Source organism: Falco cherrug, chromosome 5 (genome assembly GCF_023634085.1).
Source record: "Falco cherrug isolate bFalChe1 chromosome 5, bFalChe1.pri, whole genome shotgun sequence".
In the NCBI taxonomy this organism is placed as follows: domain Eukaryota; kingdom Metazoa; phylum Chordata; class Aves; order Falconiformes; family Falconidae; genus Falco; species Falco cherrug.
The window spans coordinates 32,288,611-32,306,423 of record NC_073701.1 but is presented as its reverse complement, the minus strand read 5'-3'; the positions used below and the strand labels follow the sequence as shown (position 1 = coordinate 32,306,423).

The 17,813-nt window shown below is 45.1% G+C and overlaps 1 protein-coding gene across 3 annotated transcripts in view; it reads right to left on the bottom strand.

Moving 5' to 3' along the window:
• Positions 1-17,813, bottom strand: part of ABTB3 (ankyrin repeat and BTB domain containing 3) — a 187,641-nt gene that overhangs the window by 102,568 nt on the left and 67,260 nt on the right. Inside the window, exon 1 of one of the 3 annotated variants that reach the window (XM_055710672.1) lies at positions 10,791-10,919. The exons of the other annotated variants lie outside the window; for them this stretch is intronic. The gene's annotated coding sequence lies outside the window, so the exon portion shown is untranslated. Of the gene's footprint in view, positions 1-10,790; positions 10,920-17,813 lie in introns of those variants that run through there. 3 annotated transcript variants of the gene reach the window in all.

Sequence of the window (17,813 nt, the reverse complement as noted above, 5' to 3'; positions counted from 1 at the left end):
CCAATAGAGTCACTTAGACTACCACTGAGCAAAACACTCAGGAAAATCTGGTCCCCTCTCTTTTTCTTTTTCTGGGTATAACTTCATGTCATCAGCAGTTTGCTAATCTCTCAGTTCCAAAATCCCAACGGGAAGCAGCAGATACCAAGGGAGCCGTCCGGAAGGCCCACAGCCCGTCCAAACAAGACCTCTTGCTCTACAGCAAAACACACTTATCTCTGCAAAGCCTTTGTTTAACCACCCCAGCTGAAAACACACACAGATGACAAGCATTTACAACTAATTTAACCTAAACTTGATCATGGGGTTTGTCAGTCTTTGCTGGAAACAACATCTGGCAGCCCTACCCAGCCCCAAGCGATGGGCACTCCCAATTACATGGAATGGAGGCTGGCAACACTTCCCATGGCGAGCTTTAACACAGTTTGCTGGTAATTTTTTCAGAGAAGCTTTTCTCTGTCATTTTATGTAAACTCTGCATTGAGTTCAGTACTTACGTTTAGTGAACTCAAGGAACTCATTTTAGTAAAAAACATGAAAGAAAAGTATCCATGAAAATCTAAAAGAGGAAAAGGGTAAGTAAGTTGACCTGAAAGCTCATGTGTTGACCAGATTTGCACTGTAAGACTAATCACTGAAGAAAGCACCGAATGGAGAAATTCACTCATCATAAACTTCAGAGATTTCAAGAAAGCACTTGACAGACTCCATCACTATTCACTCTGGAACATCTTGAAGTGTTAGGCTTGCCAACAAAAATAATTACATCATCAAGCCTTTATACCAAGCTGCAGCTTGAATACTTAAAAGTAAATGCAGATTTAAGTACAGGATTCAACATAAAGGCTGGGATCAGATCAGCAAGAACTCGCTCACTTCTGTAGCTGGGCACTGGATCTACTTCACTGGGAAAACAAACATAAACATAACAATATATGGTGTAACGACAATCCGTTTCAAAATCCAGCCACTGCTGATGTCGTTAAATCTTCCAAGTTTATCCCACCCAACACAAAAGACTGATAAAGGCCAACAGTTGGATCCAGCACTTCAGGAAGATGGGGTTAGCAGCCTGCTACAGAGGAAAAAACAAAATTAAAACACAACTTCCATCTTAGAAGAAGTGATGTAGTTTATACAGTAATTGACCGTGATTCACAGTTAACTGGGATAATTTCACCAACTGAAAAGAGGGTATTTGTGTCTAGCATCTTAAATAGGATTCACCCATTAAAAAAACTATCTACAGCTTGAACTCTTGAAGACTACAAGTCTTCAATTCAAAATATTGTTGCTGCCTTGATATACAGGCAAGAAAGCTGTAAATCCATGAAGGGTACAGACAAATGCTGTTAGAAACAAATGTTAGAAAATCCTGAGTATAGCATAAAATAAAGTGATAGAAAACGCAGGGATTTACTCCAAGGCTGTCTCTTATCTGTAAGGTTACGCAGAAAAGGGGGTAGAAACATCTGGCAAGCATGGTAGGGATGCAACTTGAGCAGAAGGGGCGGGGGGGGGCTGAAAAAAGTGGAAACGACACTGGAAGTTCTGCAAGCACAGGTGGCTTTTTGGAGCAGTTTCTCCTCGTCTTCAGCAACACAGGCAGATAAAAAGCTGCCTCATTGGATCCTGGCTGCAGCAATACACAACACTGAAAAGAAGTAATTTTGCTTGTTTAGCGGCATCTAGACTCTGGGCTCTTTGCCGGTCAGGCTTTGCCAGCCCAAGGTGGTAACTCCTCGCTGGACACCGTGCCAGCAGGACTCAGCAGCACCAGCACGGCTCCAGCCAGCGCTACACCTCGTCCCTGGCAATTGTGGCTGCCACTGTGCTTTCGCACATGCAATAATACAGCCCCGTCTTGCACGCTTGGAAACGATATTCACGGCACAACTGCCCGCGAGCAAGCACACGGGGGAATAGCAATAAACCTGTCCCCTCATATAACTGATCTTTGCTCAGCTAAAGGTTTTATAGAGCTGCAGAACTGGGGGATACCTAAGTCACTGCTTGAGAGATGAGGAGCTTACCAACCAGAAACGAGACGTGACTTGCAGGGATTGCTTCTTTCTGTTCTTACAATTTTTATGTTTCTATAAATGTGTTATATACACATAGTATCTGTCTTTATTGTAAGGTTGTAAACTATGAATGCTAATTAAAAAAAAAAAGTGAATATTTAATGCAATGTAAATCCCCCTAAATGGCAAAGGCAATCTATACCTTGTAATATACTGCATCTACTATCAATCCACTAGCATTTAAGTGACCAATGTGAGCATGACCTGGATTAAAATTAAACTTCACAACCCGATATTACACAGCTGACAAAAATTGCACGTTTTAACAAATCCACTAAAAAACCCACACACATGCAGGAAAATAATTGTACATGAAGATGTAGGTAACAAAAACATAGAGACCAAATCAATATCTTGGGTTGATAATTCATTCAAGTTACAACATATTCCACACATGACTCAAGTAGAAAAAGTAATTTTTTTGAACAACTTAGTTAACTGTATGCCCACACCACACCAAAGGAATGTTAAAATCAGAAAGTCCAAGTCAGAAAGTGAAGTATTCTAAAATGAGGAATTGCCAGATTAAATTGACTACTGCAGTCGTAATTTTGTTCTCTTGTGCATGCACACTACCACACATGGGTTTATTCTTCTGCTAATTTTTTTTACAAAACTGACATAGACCTGCAAAAACTACTGGAAAGTTGGAAGCAAAGCAGAAAGAACAGAAGATTACAGTGATTAGTCCCTGATTCTAGAGAAAAACAATAACAAATAAAGAAAAAGAAACCCAGACACCCGCTGTGTTCCCTTGTCCTGATGTCACTGAGATGGATGGCTTCACATCGACATGTTTCCAACATACAGTTAGCTGCCTTTTCTCTGGCTGAAGATCTACAGAGTGGTACCTTCTCGTGGGAGGAAAAAAAACCCACAGATTTTCCATCTGTAACAGGTAATATTCCAGGGAATATGGAAACACAGGACAAATGCGCTTTTGTGAAATACTGCTCTGCAGTGCCAGAGCGTTGTTCACCTTAAGTAGGACAGTCAAACACTCAGTAAACCCCAAGAAAATCTGAAACCACATCTCACTCTTTATTCGCTTCACTTTAAAATGATAACCCCTCATTAGAGGAACACCTCATTAAATAGCCCATCTGGGTCATCATGCAGGTTCTCTTAACAGGCAGCACAAAACCCCAGAGAACTCGGGGACGGTTGATGTCCAAGAGCTTTTTCTTTGCTGCACTGAGCAAAGATTTGCCTGGCGTCTCTAAGGACCCTAACAGCCAGAAGGTTGGGAGCCTTCAGTTTTTCCTCTCCATCATTAAATCTCCATGGGAAAGTGCTGTCTTTCACTATCACCATCATTAGTACTTCCTGGCAACTATGAATTTGCTTTCTTGAATCACCTGCCCCAGCTCTACAGCTAAAATCCTCTGGAGGAGCTTGCTGACGCCTCCTAATACCAGGTAAAAATGTTTGCACTATTACAATTTATTTAAAAGGACCTTTACAAAGCACGAAGAGCACACGCTTAAAGGGCGAGGTTCACCAACACCATAGGGTGGTGAGCATTATGACATTCCTGCAGTAATTTTTTTTAACACCTAAAGAATAACCTGCAGGTCTATACCTCTCAAATCTCATGTTTACTCGAGGTCAGAAGCAGGGGTGACTGAATCTAGACTGGCATTTGTGTCCTTAACAGCAATTCTTTAGTCATTTAATGATCCTCTCTGACCTTCCCACATGATCAGTAGTGTAAACTTCACCTCAGTTAAAACAACTGATGAACAAAACAAGAAAATCTGAGAAGGTGCAAGACAAGAAACAAGATGTCCTAATGGCATTTCTTTCCCTGAATGCCACTAACAGAAAACAGGGCTCCACTTGTAGTCCTAAAGGAAACCGATATTAAACTGCCCTTCTTTCTGATCATCTTCCTCATATTTCCATGTGTAGCTGCAAGCTCAGGCACTCTCAGCTAATACCAAAAAACAGACCAAGTGAAAATTTAAGGCTTCACAACTTAAGATGGTAGATGTTTCCAGACCAAAACAAGGTAGATTCAAGACTGCTTACATCATGACAGACCCTTACGGATGTTTTCAGAGCATGCATGTAGTAAACAACAGCCTAACTGTCAAAAAAGCTGTTGATTTAAGGTCTGGAGTAAAAATTGCATGCAGTTTTCTGGTTGGAACAGCAGCCAAATGCTGCTGCAATGACAGCACATGTGGATCAGGACATCAAAAAAGCCAAACCTGACACCAACAGCTTTGAAAGCAGGAACAAAACAACACCTTGCTTAAATAGACAAGGAGGCATAACTTAAAATTCCAGCTTGAGATTCAAAGCATCTTAATAAAGCAGCATGCACACATGAAAAATCAGAATGTTTTAAACCTCAGAAAGCACCTCTTTGAAAACTCTTCATTTTCTAGAAGACGCACTTTGACCCTCATTTTTTATGCCACTTTACTTTCTTTTGCTTTTTTTTTATTTCATTCAGAGGGCAGAAAAAGGAACACAAGTGCCTCAGACTTGGAGACAATTACCCGTATCACTGGTCTTTTTGCACCTTCAAAAGTGTGTAAGAGCGAACACCCCAGACAGTTTCTACCCCTCCCTCCAGTCGAGGGAGCAATGAGAGCAGCAAGATGCGCACCCTCTCCTGGATCCAGCTGTACCCCAACAACACGACCATGCCAGCCTGTCTCCATCTGCTCATGGCAGCTTCCCGGCTGGAGACGGAGTTGGCCAGCCGTGCAAATGGCCAGGCTCTGCAACCAGAGCGGGCAGACAAGCTGGGCGACTGGTAGCTCTGCAGGGGGCTGTCGTTTTTGGCAAGGTGCTGTGAAAGCACCAGGGCAGCTGGCACAGGGAAAGGTGCTCTGTTGACAGCTCGACCCTCTTGGTAGGTAGCCACTACATTGGCTATGACTGCCCGCACTCACGGGTCTGAGGCCATCTCCTCCTGACTGCCCACGGTGTTACACCAGGGGTGCAGCTGGCCCACAGTACCTGCACTTCACGAACATCCAAATCAAGAGCTATCCAGCAGCTCTGGAGAGTCAGGCCAAATCCTTCAAGTTGAGCGGTGTTTTTCTCAGCTCACAGGAGACTGAGGAGGCTGTTCATTAGCCGCAGCCTTCACCCATTAGCTTTGGAATCTGCAAAGGCAAAACACTACTGAGGACTCACATTAGTGGGAAGTCTTAATGAGGGTAAATGCTGGGAGCATGCCTCAAGAAAACCAATTTTCTCGCTTCATTTGGACAAGGTGAACCTGGTAAGAAGATACTGCAGTTGTACTTACTCTCACACAAACTCTGAGCAGATGGAGGCTGCTGGCTTCAAACTTGGGGCTACTTCTTTTACAAGGAGCCCACTCCAGGAGACCTCACCCTTTTTTCTGCAAATTAAGTTTATCCATCCCTCAGATGAAGGCCAGGGAAGGGCGAGGTGTGCTACAAGGCACAATCCCAGACCAGACACACTCCTAGAGCAGGTATGCAATGGGAACATCTTCCTAGTACACAGCTAGAAAACCAGCTTACAGAAGTGGGCTTTGCCTAACACTCAGACAATGAGACAATCTCAATCAACTAAAGAACAAATTTATAATTCAGCCTCTCTTTTCCTTTAAGCAAAATAATTACCCTGACAACAGACACAATTTGCCTTTACATCTGCACTTATGCATGGGGCTTCTGCTGGCACAGATTTCCCAGCCACAGGTAACACAAAGTTTAAGGACCTGGTGATTTTAGCATAAAAACGCATCCAGTGCAAGACCAGGCAAAAGTGGTGCATGGTTTTGAGGAATATTGGTCCTGAATGTTTAAGTGCTTACTACCTGTCACACGTATTTCCATCATCCTTTGTTTCTTCTTCTTGTATACAAAAGCAACTTAAAATACCAGGAAACCTGTTTTCCATGTAAACACAAGGCAGATTCACTCATTTAATGAAGAATGGCTTTCAGAGTATTCTGGCTATCACAAGACAAGTAGTCCTTTCTCAGTTTGAATAAACTCTAAACTTCCAAAATTACCTCAGGAGGAACATGCAGGCCTCCGCCCTGCAAACACATGCATATGTATATCTTTGCTTAATTGAACTGTTACTCATACATATAGATGTTTGCAGAGCTGGGGCCTCTACCTCTTTGTATTCAAGTTGCTTGACAAGTAAAATGCAAATGAGGTAATGTGGTACAAATGCAAATTATGTATTATTGATAAAAAGTTACAGTTCAGCACAGAGGATTTACAAAGAAAATACTGAGGCCTACACTGAAAGAAAGGAGAGAGAAAATTGTGTATTTAAAAAAAAAAAGTTTTAAATTTTCTATTTATTTCCACCTATAAAATGTTTTTCTATTTATTATAGCTCAAAATGGAGCACCTCACCTTGTTTGCCAACTTTAGACTGCATACAGATGCTGAGACACTATTCTGCCTATCAAGATGTGGTTTTCACTACTTTAATTTAAAAAATTCCCACAGAAGGCACCAAAATGGGGCAATGGTGAGAAAGCCAGAGAGGCAGGAGAGACTGCTGTGCTGAAAAGCTCTGTTGTGTTCGGCCACATATTTTTCTCATTTGTTTAGTCTGAAATTCCTCCTTCAGTGACTCTGGATTTGTTACCTTTACAGAAGGCACTGGGAACATCTGGGCTCCATATGGCTTGCACCTACCCTGTGCCAAATGAAGCTATATTCTGTTTTCTAAACCCTTTATTTCTCCTAGCATTGCCACCGACGAGGTTTTAAATATCTCCACAACACACTACAACGTAACCTCAGAATCACTCCGTTTGTTGACATAAATTCCATGGCAGTGCATTAACTGTGGCTGGGTTATCTGGCATTTTTTGCCTCTTCTTCTTCATTTTTTCTTTTTTTTCCCTCAAGATTATGATAATGCAAAGGAACATCTGAGAAGGCAGTTCAGCAGTAACACCATCTGCACTCAAGGAAGCTGCCCCACCAAGATAAAGGAGGAAAACACATCCTGATAGTAATTCTTCATGAAGAATTACACTTCTACATAGTTAAAATTTTGCTTTGGCCTCCTAGTTTCCCAGCTCTTGGTGGAGCTACCTGGAGTTTTCTTCCAAGAGAGCAACGATTTTTGAAACTCAAAAACTGGAGAATGTGGCATAACCTTGTAAAAGTATTTCCCTCTCCCTTAGCTAAAAAAGAAGAAACCTAACTCTTATTTGCCCCCTCCCTGCTAGACATTTCTGCATCACAGCATCTCCCACAGGTGTGTCTCATATCCTCTGCTTCTGGAACTGCAGCTACTGGAGAGGCAATGGGCTGCACTGAGGTTTCTGCCAGCCAAACCCACCCATGCAGAGGTTTGTACCACCTTGAACTTTGACAGAGGCTTGTTTTGCTATCCCTCACTCTCCAAGAGGGATGTAGAGACCAAGAAACACTCCACTAATTATTTGGATAGTGTTCCAAATCCAAATGGGATTGAAATATTGACTCCACTCTAGAATAATTGGCGATCTGTGTATTTTTTCCTACTGTACAGCAGGTTGATTCAGAGGTGTTAATCTCAGCAAGAATAATTGGCCATCTGTGTACTCTGCCCTGCTGCACACCTTGTTGATTTGGAGGTGTTCTCAGCAAGGAACACACTCAGGTTCTTTATACTCAAGGAAGCATCAAGCCCCGGATCCCAACAACCAGTACGTTGCATCTTCTGTCACTGTTACGAGACATCATGCTTTTCCCTGAGTCATTATGTTTTGCTTTGTCATTAAGAAACTTCATCTTGGTATTCAGGCACTAGACTGAAATGGGGAAGACTGGAGTCCATTTCTATAAATTCCTCAAGAGGCCCTGAACAAAGCATCTGCGGGAACCTCCAATCTCTAATCTTCTGCCCCTCATCTGCCCTGAAAATACTGGGCATGCAGGGAAAGGAGCTAGTCTTTCCCAGTGCAGATGTGCCTATCATGATAAAACCACTAGCAGCAGGACCTCCTGGATAATATTATTATAAAATCAGAGACAGTCACAGTAGGTTCAGTTGGTAGATGGGCTATTTTCAGTGTTATTCCCCAGGTACATGTCAAAACTGCAGCAGTTTACCCCAGCAGCCCAAATGCTGATACTTCAAGTAAAACCTACCTGTGTTCTGGGCATGAATTTCCTAAGGCATATTTAAATTCTGCAGTAATCTTTGCATGAATTTAGCAATGTACACCTTCCTTTTCTTTAAGGCCAAGCACCTTCAATGTTATTAACCTCCTTGCTGATTAAGGATAACAGTGCACAAGACCTACGTATTTACACCAAGCTGTCTGCACACGTTTAGCTGTCACACTTGTGCAGCACATCACAAGTGCTCGCATTCCCACCCCCCCGGCACTGCGCAGCCCTTCATGCGGTTGCAGCAATGTTAGTTTAGCCTTCACAGCGTGACAGGGATGTCACCCTGACACCTCAATGGTGAACCTGGAGGGTAATGCACGCTGTCACTGTCACAGCAATGCTCCTGAGTGGCACTGGAGCAAAAGCTCACCCCAACTGGGATGGTTTCAGCAACTTTAACCTCCCCTTCGCAGCTTTGTCACACACCAGACATGGAAGCCAGGCTGTGGTGCCACAGGACCATGCTGCATGGCTGGGTGCATAGGCAAGTGGGAAGGCATGGGGGGTGCGAGAGCTGTGCTCCCCCTCCACTGCAGGCACCTCCTGCCACAGTCCCATCCAACGAGCAGCCTGGCAGGCTCCAGCAAGGCTGCCTTCAGCATTAAACATCTATACGATGGAGCCCTTGATCTGAATGCATGCCTACCCTTTGCAGTGTTTACTGCTTGTTGGAAGCTGTACAAAAAATACTGCCTTACCTCCACTGCTTTCAGCACGTATCTCACCTCTGCTCCCAGAGTTCAGACCCAAAAGGTGCTGAGTAATCTGGCTGTCACCCAGGAAGGTGCTTAAGGCGCCTCCTTGAACTCTGACATATTCACACCTCATGAGCTTAAAGGCTTTGCCAGGTTGGTGCTGCAGTGCTGACACTGGGTACACCTCTTTACCACCATCCACGCAAATACAAGCAATGTGCACTTCTCTCTTGCTCATGTGCACACACTCATCCCTAATTCTGCCTAAGCACAAAGCAAAACAAAGAGCTGCCTGCATGCAAACATCCCTGAGACAAGGAACCACATGTGGCAGATGCTACTGCATTGCTTAATGCATCATTTATAGCCTTTCAGGGACTGTACTGCTGTGATGAGTAATTTGGCTAGAATATTGTCCAGAGACCGTACCGCGTGGATTAGGGCACTTCAAAGGTCACTAGCTGGGTCAAAAGCAAGAAAGCCCTGCTAAAACCAAAGCTTACCATCAGCACTGATCTTGCAATGAGAATGAGAGCAGGAATGGGCTCTGCAATGCCAAAACGTTTATTTCTTTCACTGCTGAGCCTCCTTATGTATAGCCTACATATAAAACATGCTGCAGATCTGTCTGTCAGAAAGCAGAGGCTGGCAGCACAGTGTCTGTTAGCATCCATGTCCAACCCTGACTTCAGCTGCTCTGCCAGCTGAGCCGAGTACAAATTCAAATGCAAGGAGGCTAGCAATCAGAAACCACTTCTCCACCACAAGCACCTTTTCCCTGCCCCACAGCGATGCAAACATCACATCTGAAAATGAGATGAGATAATCTTACCTTGTCTTTAACAGAAAGAGTCTCAGGTCAGCAGGGATGGCGACTGCTCAAGCGGTGCCTTAATTTACACAGCTGTAAACTCTGGCCACATATGAACCCAGGCAGGAAGGCAAGTTAATGAATTATGAACAAATATGGCATGCCAAAACACATCAATCATCATCAGTCAGGGACAAGCAAAGCACCATCAATTCATAATGCTGACAATTGCACAAAACTTATACAAACAATCAATTGGATCGCATGGCTGACTGGAAAAGGAGATGTTGGGTTTATGTCATTTAACACTGGATTTTTCACTGAATGCAAAATGCTGGAAGACTTTAAAATAAAATTGACAGAGTCAGTGCTCTAGTCAAAAGTCAGATAAATGGCCTTTGCCCACTAGAGAAAACAGGTTAATTTACCTGTTAATTCTTTTCTTCGGTGCTGCTGGTGAAAGCCAGGCCAGCAGCCACCTCCCTAAACACAATAAGAACCTGAAAGTTTGTTTTACTCGGAAAAAAACCCTACACTCTTCTCCCAAGTAAAAGCACATTAAAAAAAAAAAAAAAAGGAAAGAAAGAACACTACTGTTTTTAACTAGGTAATAAATGCTTTAAATCAATACAACAAGGCTGTACAAATGACAAGGAGCTAGAAGTTGCAGGCTGGCATTCCTAAAATTAGCTGGACTAACAATATTTTAATGAGCTATTTCAGAGGAAAAACTTGCTTATTGGCATGTCTTCTTTAAATTACTATTATCAGCTACTTAACATTATTTAGCCTCCTAATTTCCTTCATTTTAGGACGACTGATGGTTGCATTAGGACAGCTTGCAAAATGATCTAGCCTCACACATTTTGTGCCATGACTATGAACTGCAGAGCTTCCAGCACTCTCTCAGGCAGGAACAAGTATTTCCTGAAAGCGTGTTTTGGGCAGAGTGCATTCAAAGAAGAGGAAACTTCTGTGGTTTTCTTTCTCAACTGCCACAACAAAACAAAGCAAAAACAAAACAAAAAAAAATATTAGGACTTCCTTGCATTTGAAATGAAAAGTGAAGACATACCTCCTAGACAGCAGAGCAGCCTTTGCTATAAACGCAAGGTGAATGCAGTTCTTGTTCTAGGGACTGTACGGTTACCGATAACAGTTTTTCTTGAAAGCTTTTTAAAAAAAATCATAAAATGCTGCCCTTCATTTGCTGGAACACTTTTGCTCCGTGCCTCAGATCTGTCACTACAGCGTGTGCCGAAGCAAAAGCAAAAGCAAACCATTTCTGCAAGCGTGGAAGGTGGAATGGGAAACCACCTCAGCAAGGTGTGTGATTTCCACCACGAAGCAGAGCATCCCAAAACCACGCCCCGACCCCCAGCAGGGTGATGTGCTGCTCTCAGAGCCACCCGGCCACGTGGGTGTAAGGCAAGCATACCCAAGGTAGGAGCACAGGGCTGTAAAGGTCTCAGTGAGATGAGAGCGTCTGTAATATTTGCTCTTCAGCCAGCGTTCCCCTCTCCTTCTGCTACGTACATACAGAATTGTGTGCTGATGCAGCCATGCACAAAGGCACACACTTAAATTTCAGATGGTAAATACTGATTACAGTCACACTGCAAGTATTTTTTTTGTTGTTAAGGGGAGGTGCAGGATTAAATGCAAGTGGTTTGCTGAATCGATGTCTTGATCTCTTTTTACTTGTATTTAATCCTATGTCTAAGCCAGACCATAAGCCCCTGAGCAAAGAGAGAAAAAGCATCCTTCTGTGACCTGAATATAGACCACACACAAAAACAGGCACATGAGAGAAGGGTTAACTATTTATGTGACACTGGGTACAACCTCAGGTTTCACTTCACACATGAGTGAGATTCGGAGCAACTCTAAAAAAAAACAAAAAACAAAACAAAACCAAACCACCAAAACTGTCAGGTATTTTCCCTCTCTCTCTCTGGGAAAAAGAAAAAAAGATAAAAAGGTCAGAGTCGGGGGGGGGGGGGGGGGGGGGGGCAAGGGACATGCATTCGCTGGCCGGAGCTGCACCACGGGGTGTTGTTTCTGAGCTCAGGATGAGGTCCTGGGAGCCTCTCCGTTCTCCAGTACCACATTGCAACAGCCAGGGCACCTGCCCCGCCTCACTCACCGACCTCCAGCCCTGGCTCTGGGCTCTGCTGGGACTCTCCTCCTGGGGGCTGCACCTTGCAGCATGCCCTGCCGGGTCTGCACAGCAAATGGAAGATGCTGACAGCATCCCCCAGACTTTCCATTTCCCTGGGATGTGGAACCTGGCCATAACGAGGTCTGTGAAACCACAGCCTGCCCTTCATCTGCCATGGTGCTGACTGCTGAAAGAAGGGCTCCAGAGAAAGGATCTTTCAAAAAAAAAATCTTATCTGAAGAGGCAGGAGAACTTTGCTGACTGTTTGAGCAGTTAAACCACAGATGTCCCTGGCCACCACGTGGAGCAGGAGGAAGGGAGAGAGCTCTGCAGACGCGAGTAGCGGCTCTTTTCTACACCCAGCTCAGCATGGCATGTAATTAGTCCATTTGAAGGTCAATACGCTGCGATTGATTTTTCCTCTCACCTACCAATGTAAACTAGGAATAATTCCATCACAGTTGATGTAAACATTAATATAAAATTGGTTTAAGTCAGAAAAGCGCTGGGTTGACTGTGTTACTGTATCAGAAAGCCAGTCTCAGAAGAACAGCCTTTATTTCCTTGCAACCATGTTTCATCAATAAAATTGCCATTATTATCTTTATTTGTTCTAATACCATTGCTCAGGTTCAGATCATGCTTTCACACTGAAAAGTGCTTTCAAGTCAAAATCCAAAGACCCACGGAAGTCCACAAGCTTCCTTCTCATGTGCCACAAGCTTTATTTCTGCAGAATACCCAAGCTGAAAGTGTCACTAGCTGTAACATACCCAGCCTGAGCGATCCTCAGGTATGAACACCATCATCTTCCCCAACCTCATGCTTCTCCCTCAATAGAAGTGGAATTGCTTCTCTTACTTTCTGTAAGGATTGACAGACAGACTCTCCTTTTGTGGATGAATGAGGATTTATTTCTGCTTAAGGCACAGCCTCACCAATGCTGACATCCCATAAAGCAAGAGCTGGTGTTTCCTACTAACTGTAAAGAAAAGTACAGCTCCTTTGCAACAGTAAAAGAAAAAAAGAATTTGTGGCTTAAATTTTATACATAAAAGGCAAGTCCCTATGTCAGCACCTGAGCTTGCCTTTTGCTGCTATGTGCTCATGTAGGATGATGCCCCACGCTGCACTCTGGTAAGCTCAGAGCCATGCCAGGTCCCGCAGCGAGGGACATGGAGGGACACCTGGACAGGGACTGCAGCAGTAGTCACCCTGCAGGACCCACAAACGATTTGGCAAAGCCAGGGTTTAACAGCCAGTCCCGACCTCCAAAGCACGAGAGGAATTTTCTAAAACACCTCAGAACAAATCAAGAAAAACTTCTTGCTGTACTTTGAAAAGATGACAGCAGATTTTTCTGCCTGCCCCTGAGCAGAGCCGGGGCACCTCTGCTGTGTGATGCTCAAAGCGAGGGGCTGCCTGCTCTATGCAAACAGCATCCTACCTCCCACAGCTCAGATTTACCCTTCTGGAAATTTACCTGTAGGTGCTGCTGTCAAAAGTTTAAGTTCACAGTTGCCATCAGAAAGAGATTTGTTCTCCAGAGGTTTCTAAGGCTAGCTGCTATTTTCTCCAAGATTATAGACAATAGACAATGATAATGCTTATTATTATTTTCATCATCATTATTATTGTTGTATTCATCATCATTATCATTATTAAGTAAACCTGTCCAACGCCAGTCCTGAAGAAAGCTTGAGCTCGCTATCTGGGTCAAGTTTCTCTCAGTTTAACCAAGTATGTAAAAGCACAACAATGCTATCAAACGCGGATATGAAGCTTAGCAAAACATTAGATTCTCACACCAATTATTATCTCTCAGTAAGCCGACATCTATGGGATCACTCCTGGGCCTTTTAATTTAGCACGTCTTCTAATTAAAGAAAGATTAACTGTACTTCCAATAATTCCTCCTCCTTCCTCAGTCAGGCTCAGGCTTCTCTCTTCCTCCCGAGCCCCTGGGGAGGGTGGGCTCACCAAAACCATGTCCACCACAGCCCCCCCTCCCACCAGCAGGCAAAGCCCCAAGGCACCAGCTCCATCACAGCCCCAGCTCCCCCACAGAGCACCTTCTTCCAAGGAAAGGACTCTCGCCATGGCTTGACCAGAACAATGGCTGGAAGAGCTTGCTGTTTTCCCATGTGCTCCCCTTGAAACCCAGGGGAAGAGATGGCCATCTCCAGAGAGGGGCTTCAACCTCCCTTCTTCTGACGAGTCAGTGGTAGAAAATTCACCTTCTCCTTCCAGAGCTGTGGTCAAGTGCCTGAATCGTGGCATTTGTGCTGAAGATCACACAGGCAGTCTTGGATGAGCCCACAACCATCTACTCAAGTCCAACCTGACCCCTTATCCAAAGGGATCTGCCATCTGACTCTGCTCATCCATGGTGCTTCCCTGGAACTCCCCAGAGGCTTCCCCAGCCCACAGCTCAGTTTCAACCCAGGTATTTCAGGCACCACCTTTCCAGTATAAATGCTGTGGTGTTACACACCTACATCAGTTCAGGACCCAAAGCTCAGATCAGAAAAGCCTGCCTAAAAACTGGTCCTTGTACCCACAAAACCAGCCATGCCGGCAGATGGTCTGCAAACCATACACACACAAACACATACCCATAGCCACTCAGGGGTAATAATGAGGTCCCTATATGCAAAAAATAGAGCTAGTAAAACTGCCTTTCTATCTCATTTATCTTGATGAGGGAAAGCACCTGGTGTTATGTGAGTTTCAGGACCGGTATAAAAGAGTCTGGCCTTCATAGGAGGGGCCCTGGCACAAAGCCCACCCCTGCCAGTTTCTCATAGCAATGGATTTCCCGTCACCTCCCCAGCATGCCGCCCCTCGAAGACCACTTATAGGGGACAGCTGGAGTCAACAGCAACTATCCATGAGAGGGTTTGCTTGAAATTTCCACTTGTGGAAACTTCATATAAAAGAGCAATCCCTTTGATATACACCTTGGGACATGGACACACACCCCAACCAGCCTCTCCCACAAAGTGTAAATATTCATGACTTACCCAACTGCCACTGCAATCTCTCATAGGTGGCATGTACAAAGAGAGGAACACTGCTGCACTTGAGGGACAAGGGTTCATTGTCTGTCTACCTGTAGCACAGAGATGGAAGACAGACAGGCTGCACAGGCACCCCCATGTGTACCAGCCTCAGCGGCTGCAGATGCTACCAACCCACCTTCTTCTAATAAGGTGAATAGGCTTTTTCCCCACGCTGTCAAAGGGCTGGGAGCACATCTGCTAAGCTTAGCCTGCACCCATGCAGGCTTTTTGGCAGCCCTGCATCCCACTCAGCTCCACTACAAGGTTACTCCCTGGCACACCAAGAAATTTATTTTCTCACTAGAAGCGCACAGAGCTGGGGAGAATCCAGCAAGGAGTGGCTGGGAAATGTCCTACCTATAAAAAAGGAGTTGGAACCCAGATGCTGGGAGCAGCTGTGTGCCCAGCCAGGCATTCCCACTCAAGCGGTGCAAGTGCGGTGGCTACAACAGCTGCACAATGTGGGATTTTATTAGGCTCGCTCCTACCCACACCTGCTGTGCTCTAACCCACTGACTGCTGTGCAGGCTTGCTCAGCCTGTGGCAGCTCACAGCTCCAGCATGGGCATCCCCTTGCTGTGGGGGCAACAGGGCTTCCTTAGACCCAAGGTGTGAGCTGGTCCTCAACTACCTCCTTATCACCAGAGGTTCCCCAGGCTCACAGCCACCCTGCCTCTATCACCACCAAACTCTGCAGTGCTTCTGATGTACAGTTTTCTGATACAATTAATATTAAGCCAAAATAAAAACATATTCAAAACTTTTTCTTCATGCAACTTACCACCAAAACGGTGGCTAGCCAGCCCAGGAATGCTAGTTCTCCCAGTAGAGTGACCTCATGAAGAGGTCACCCCACCCTGTGCCATATAAAGTTTGAGATGAGCAATGATTGCTAACTGCACCAACAGCAACGGATCAAAGGCTTATTCTCATGAAAGCTCATCATCAAACTGATACACCCATTCCACTCAAGAGAATTTGATAATGGACAATTTTTTAATTTCCCCATAAAATAAACTCTTGCTCACTCTCATTCAAAATCCAAGTGACACTTCACCAAACACCACTTCTCTTCTACAGACAAGTTTTGCAGAAGGCAGAGATGGTTCATGCTGGATCCACTGCAAATTTTGAGTGTGACACTGATGCACTCGCTGGTCATGGGTTTCATGCAACCCCATGCAATACCAGCTTCCCCCTGCCACCCACCAGCTCCCTTCCCATTTGATCTGAAGCTCTTTGATAGAACTTCATGTGGCAAACCTGCATGTGGCAAACCTAGCATGACATACCTCCTGGGCAAGGCAAACACAAAGTCACACCAGTAACAAAAGTGGGCTGTGAATCACTCCTGTCCCATGTGGAACAAGACTTTGTTTCTCTTTTTCCTCCTCCACCCATTGCTGCAAAAAAACCTTCCAGTGTAAGACACCAGGCTCCATATAGCTCTGCTGTTGGCAGGGCCAGCCCTCAAGTAGATTACCTTTGCTCACAGATGATTCTCTGCAATGAGAAGTTTCTGCATAACAGCTTAAAATCCATCTTTCTGGGCGGTCTCCCTGCAAAGCTATAGTACGAGCCTTTCACATGTGAGAAAACGGCACTGCTTGTATGCAGACAGCTCCTAACTATGGCATTTTAATTATGGGCTGAATCACATTCCAGCTTCTGTTGTAACAGCATGTAAAATAATCCCTTTAAATACCCACTCCGGGTACCCACCCCAGCGCAGCAGTGGGAGAGGGAGAGGCTCCGCATCGCTGCCGCAGCTCCCCACCACCGACCCCTTCTCCTGCACTGCCCTGCTGGAATGGAGGGGTGTGTGGGACAGGGCTGGGAGTGAGCAGGGGGGTCAGCTCTGTCCCCAGGGCACCCACTAGTGCAACTTTCACCCCAGGGGCCACCGTGCACTGCCACGGCCTCCCCGGGCAGAGGGGAGACCCCAGGAACGTGCTCTTCTTCCTCCACCTCTGCCACAGCCCTCCCAGCAGCTTTGGTCCTGCTTTGCACATGCGGTGAGTGGGGAGTGGGACACCCCCCAACAAGCTGCTGCAGAGAGCTGCCTTGCTCCTGGCAGGAAGGGGAGTCGGTTGGGATGCTCCCATCCCCACCAGCAACACCACACTGCTCCCTGTGACTTAAATCATGTCTGGGTGTCCGACAGCTCTGCAGGCCTCTGTTTCTAAGTCATCTCAGCAGCCCACTCTGCAGTGACTGATAAATGTCTTTTTAAAAAAGAAAAGAGTATTACCAAAGAATCTTGGTATCACACCCCCCCCCCCCCCCCCCCCCTTTTTTAACCAAAAATGTAGTACCTCCATTGTGCGATGCCAGGCGTGAACATCACATTTAACATTTAAGAAATCTGAGATTGTTTAAAGGGAGGAGAGTCTGTTTTACCCTACAGGCACTGAATTTAGAAGGGCAGGCAAGCCAGCTTCAATCTACACCTCAGTAAACGTGGCTGTGAACAACATCACCTGCACCTGCGCTATCAGCTCCAGCGGTGCCAGCCAATCCCCAGGTAAGTACCTATCTTCCTTTTTGAAAGAGAACAAAGAAAGGCTCATTTTACCTTAGGACTACAGGCACAGAGCTTGGGGCCTTCACCCCACACACAGTTAAAAGTTAGTGAATTCACATTTACAGGGCAATTTTCATCTTCTTACTCTTCTCAAAGGAGAATGACTCCTCCTTTCTATCCCGTGGCAACTCCTACTCCCCCCAAAACCTAAATCAACCTGTCTGTCTGATTTTTCTTTTTCTTTTCCCCAGTCTTGGAAGTTTGAACTAAGAGAAAAAAGGAAACGGTTGACAGAAGAACTAAATATGGAAAAGTGCAACCTCATTAATCAACATGAAGAGCTCCCAGACA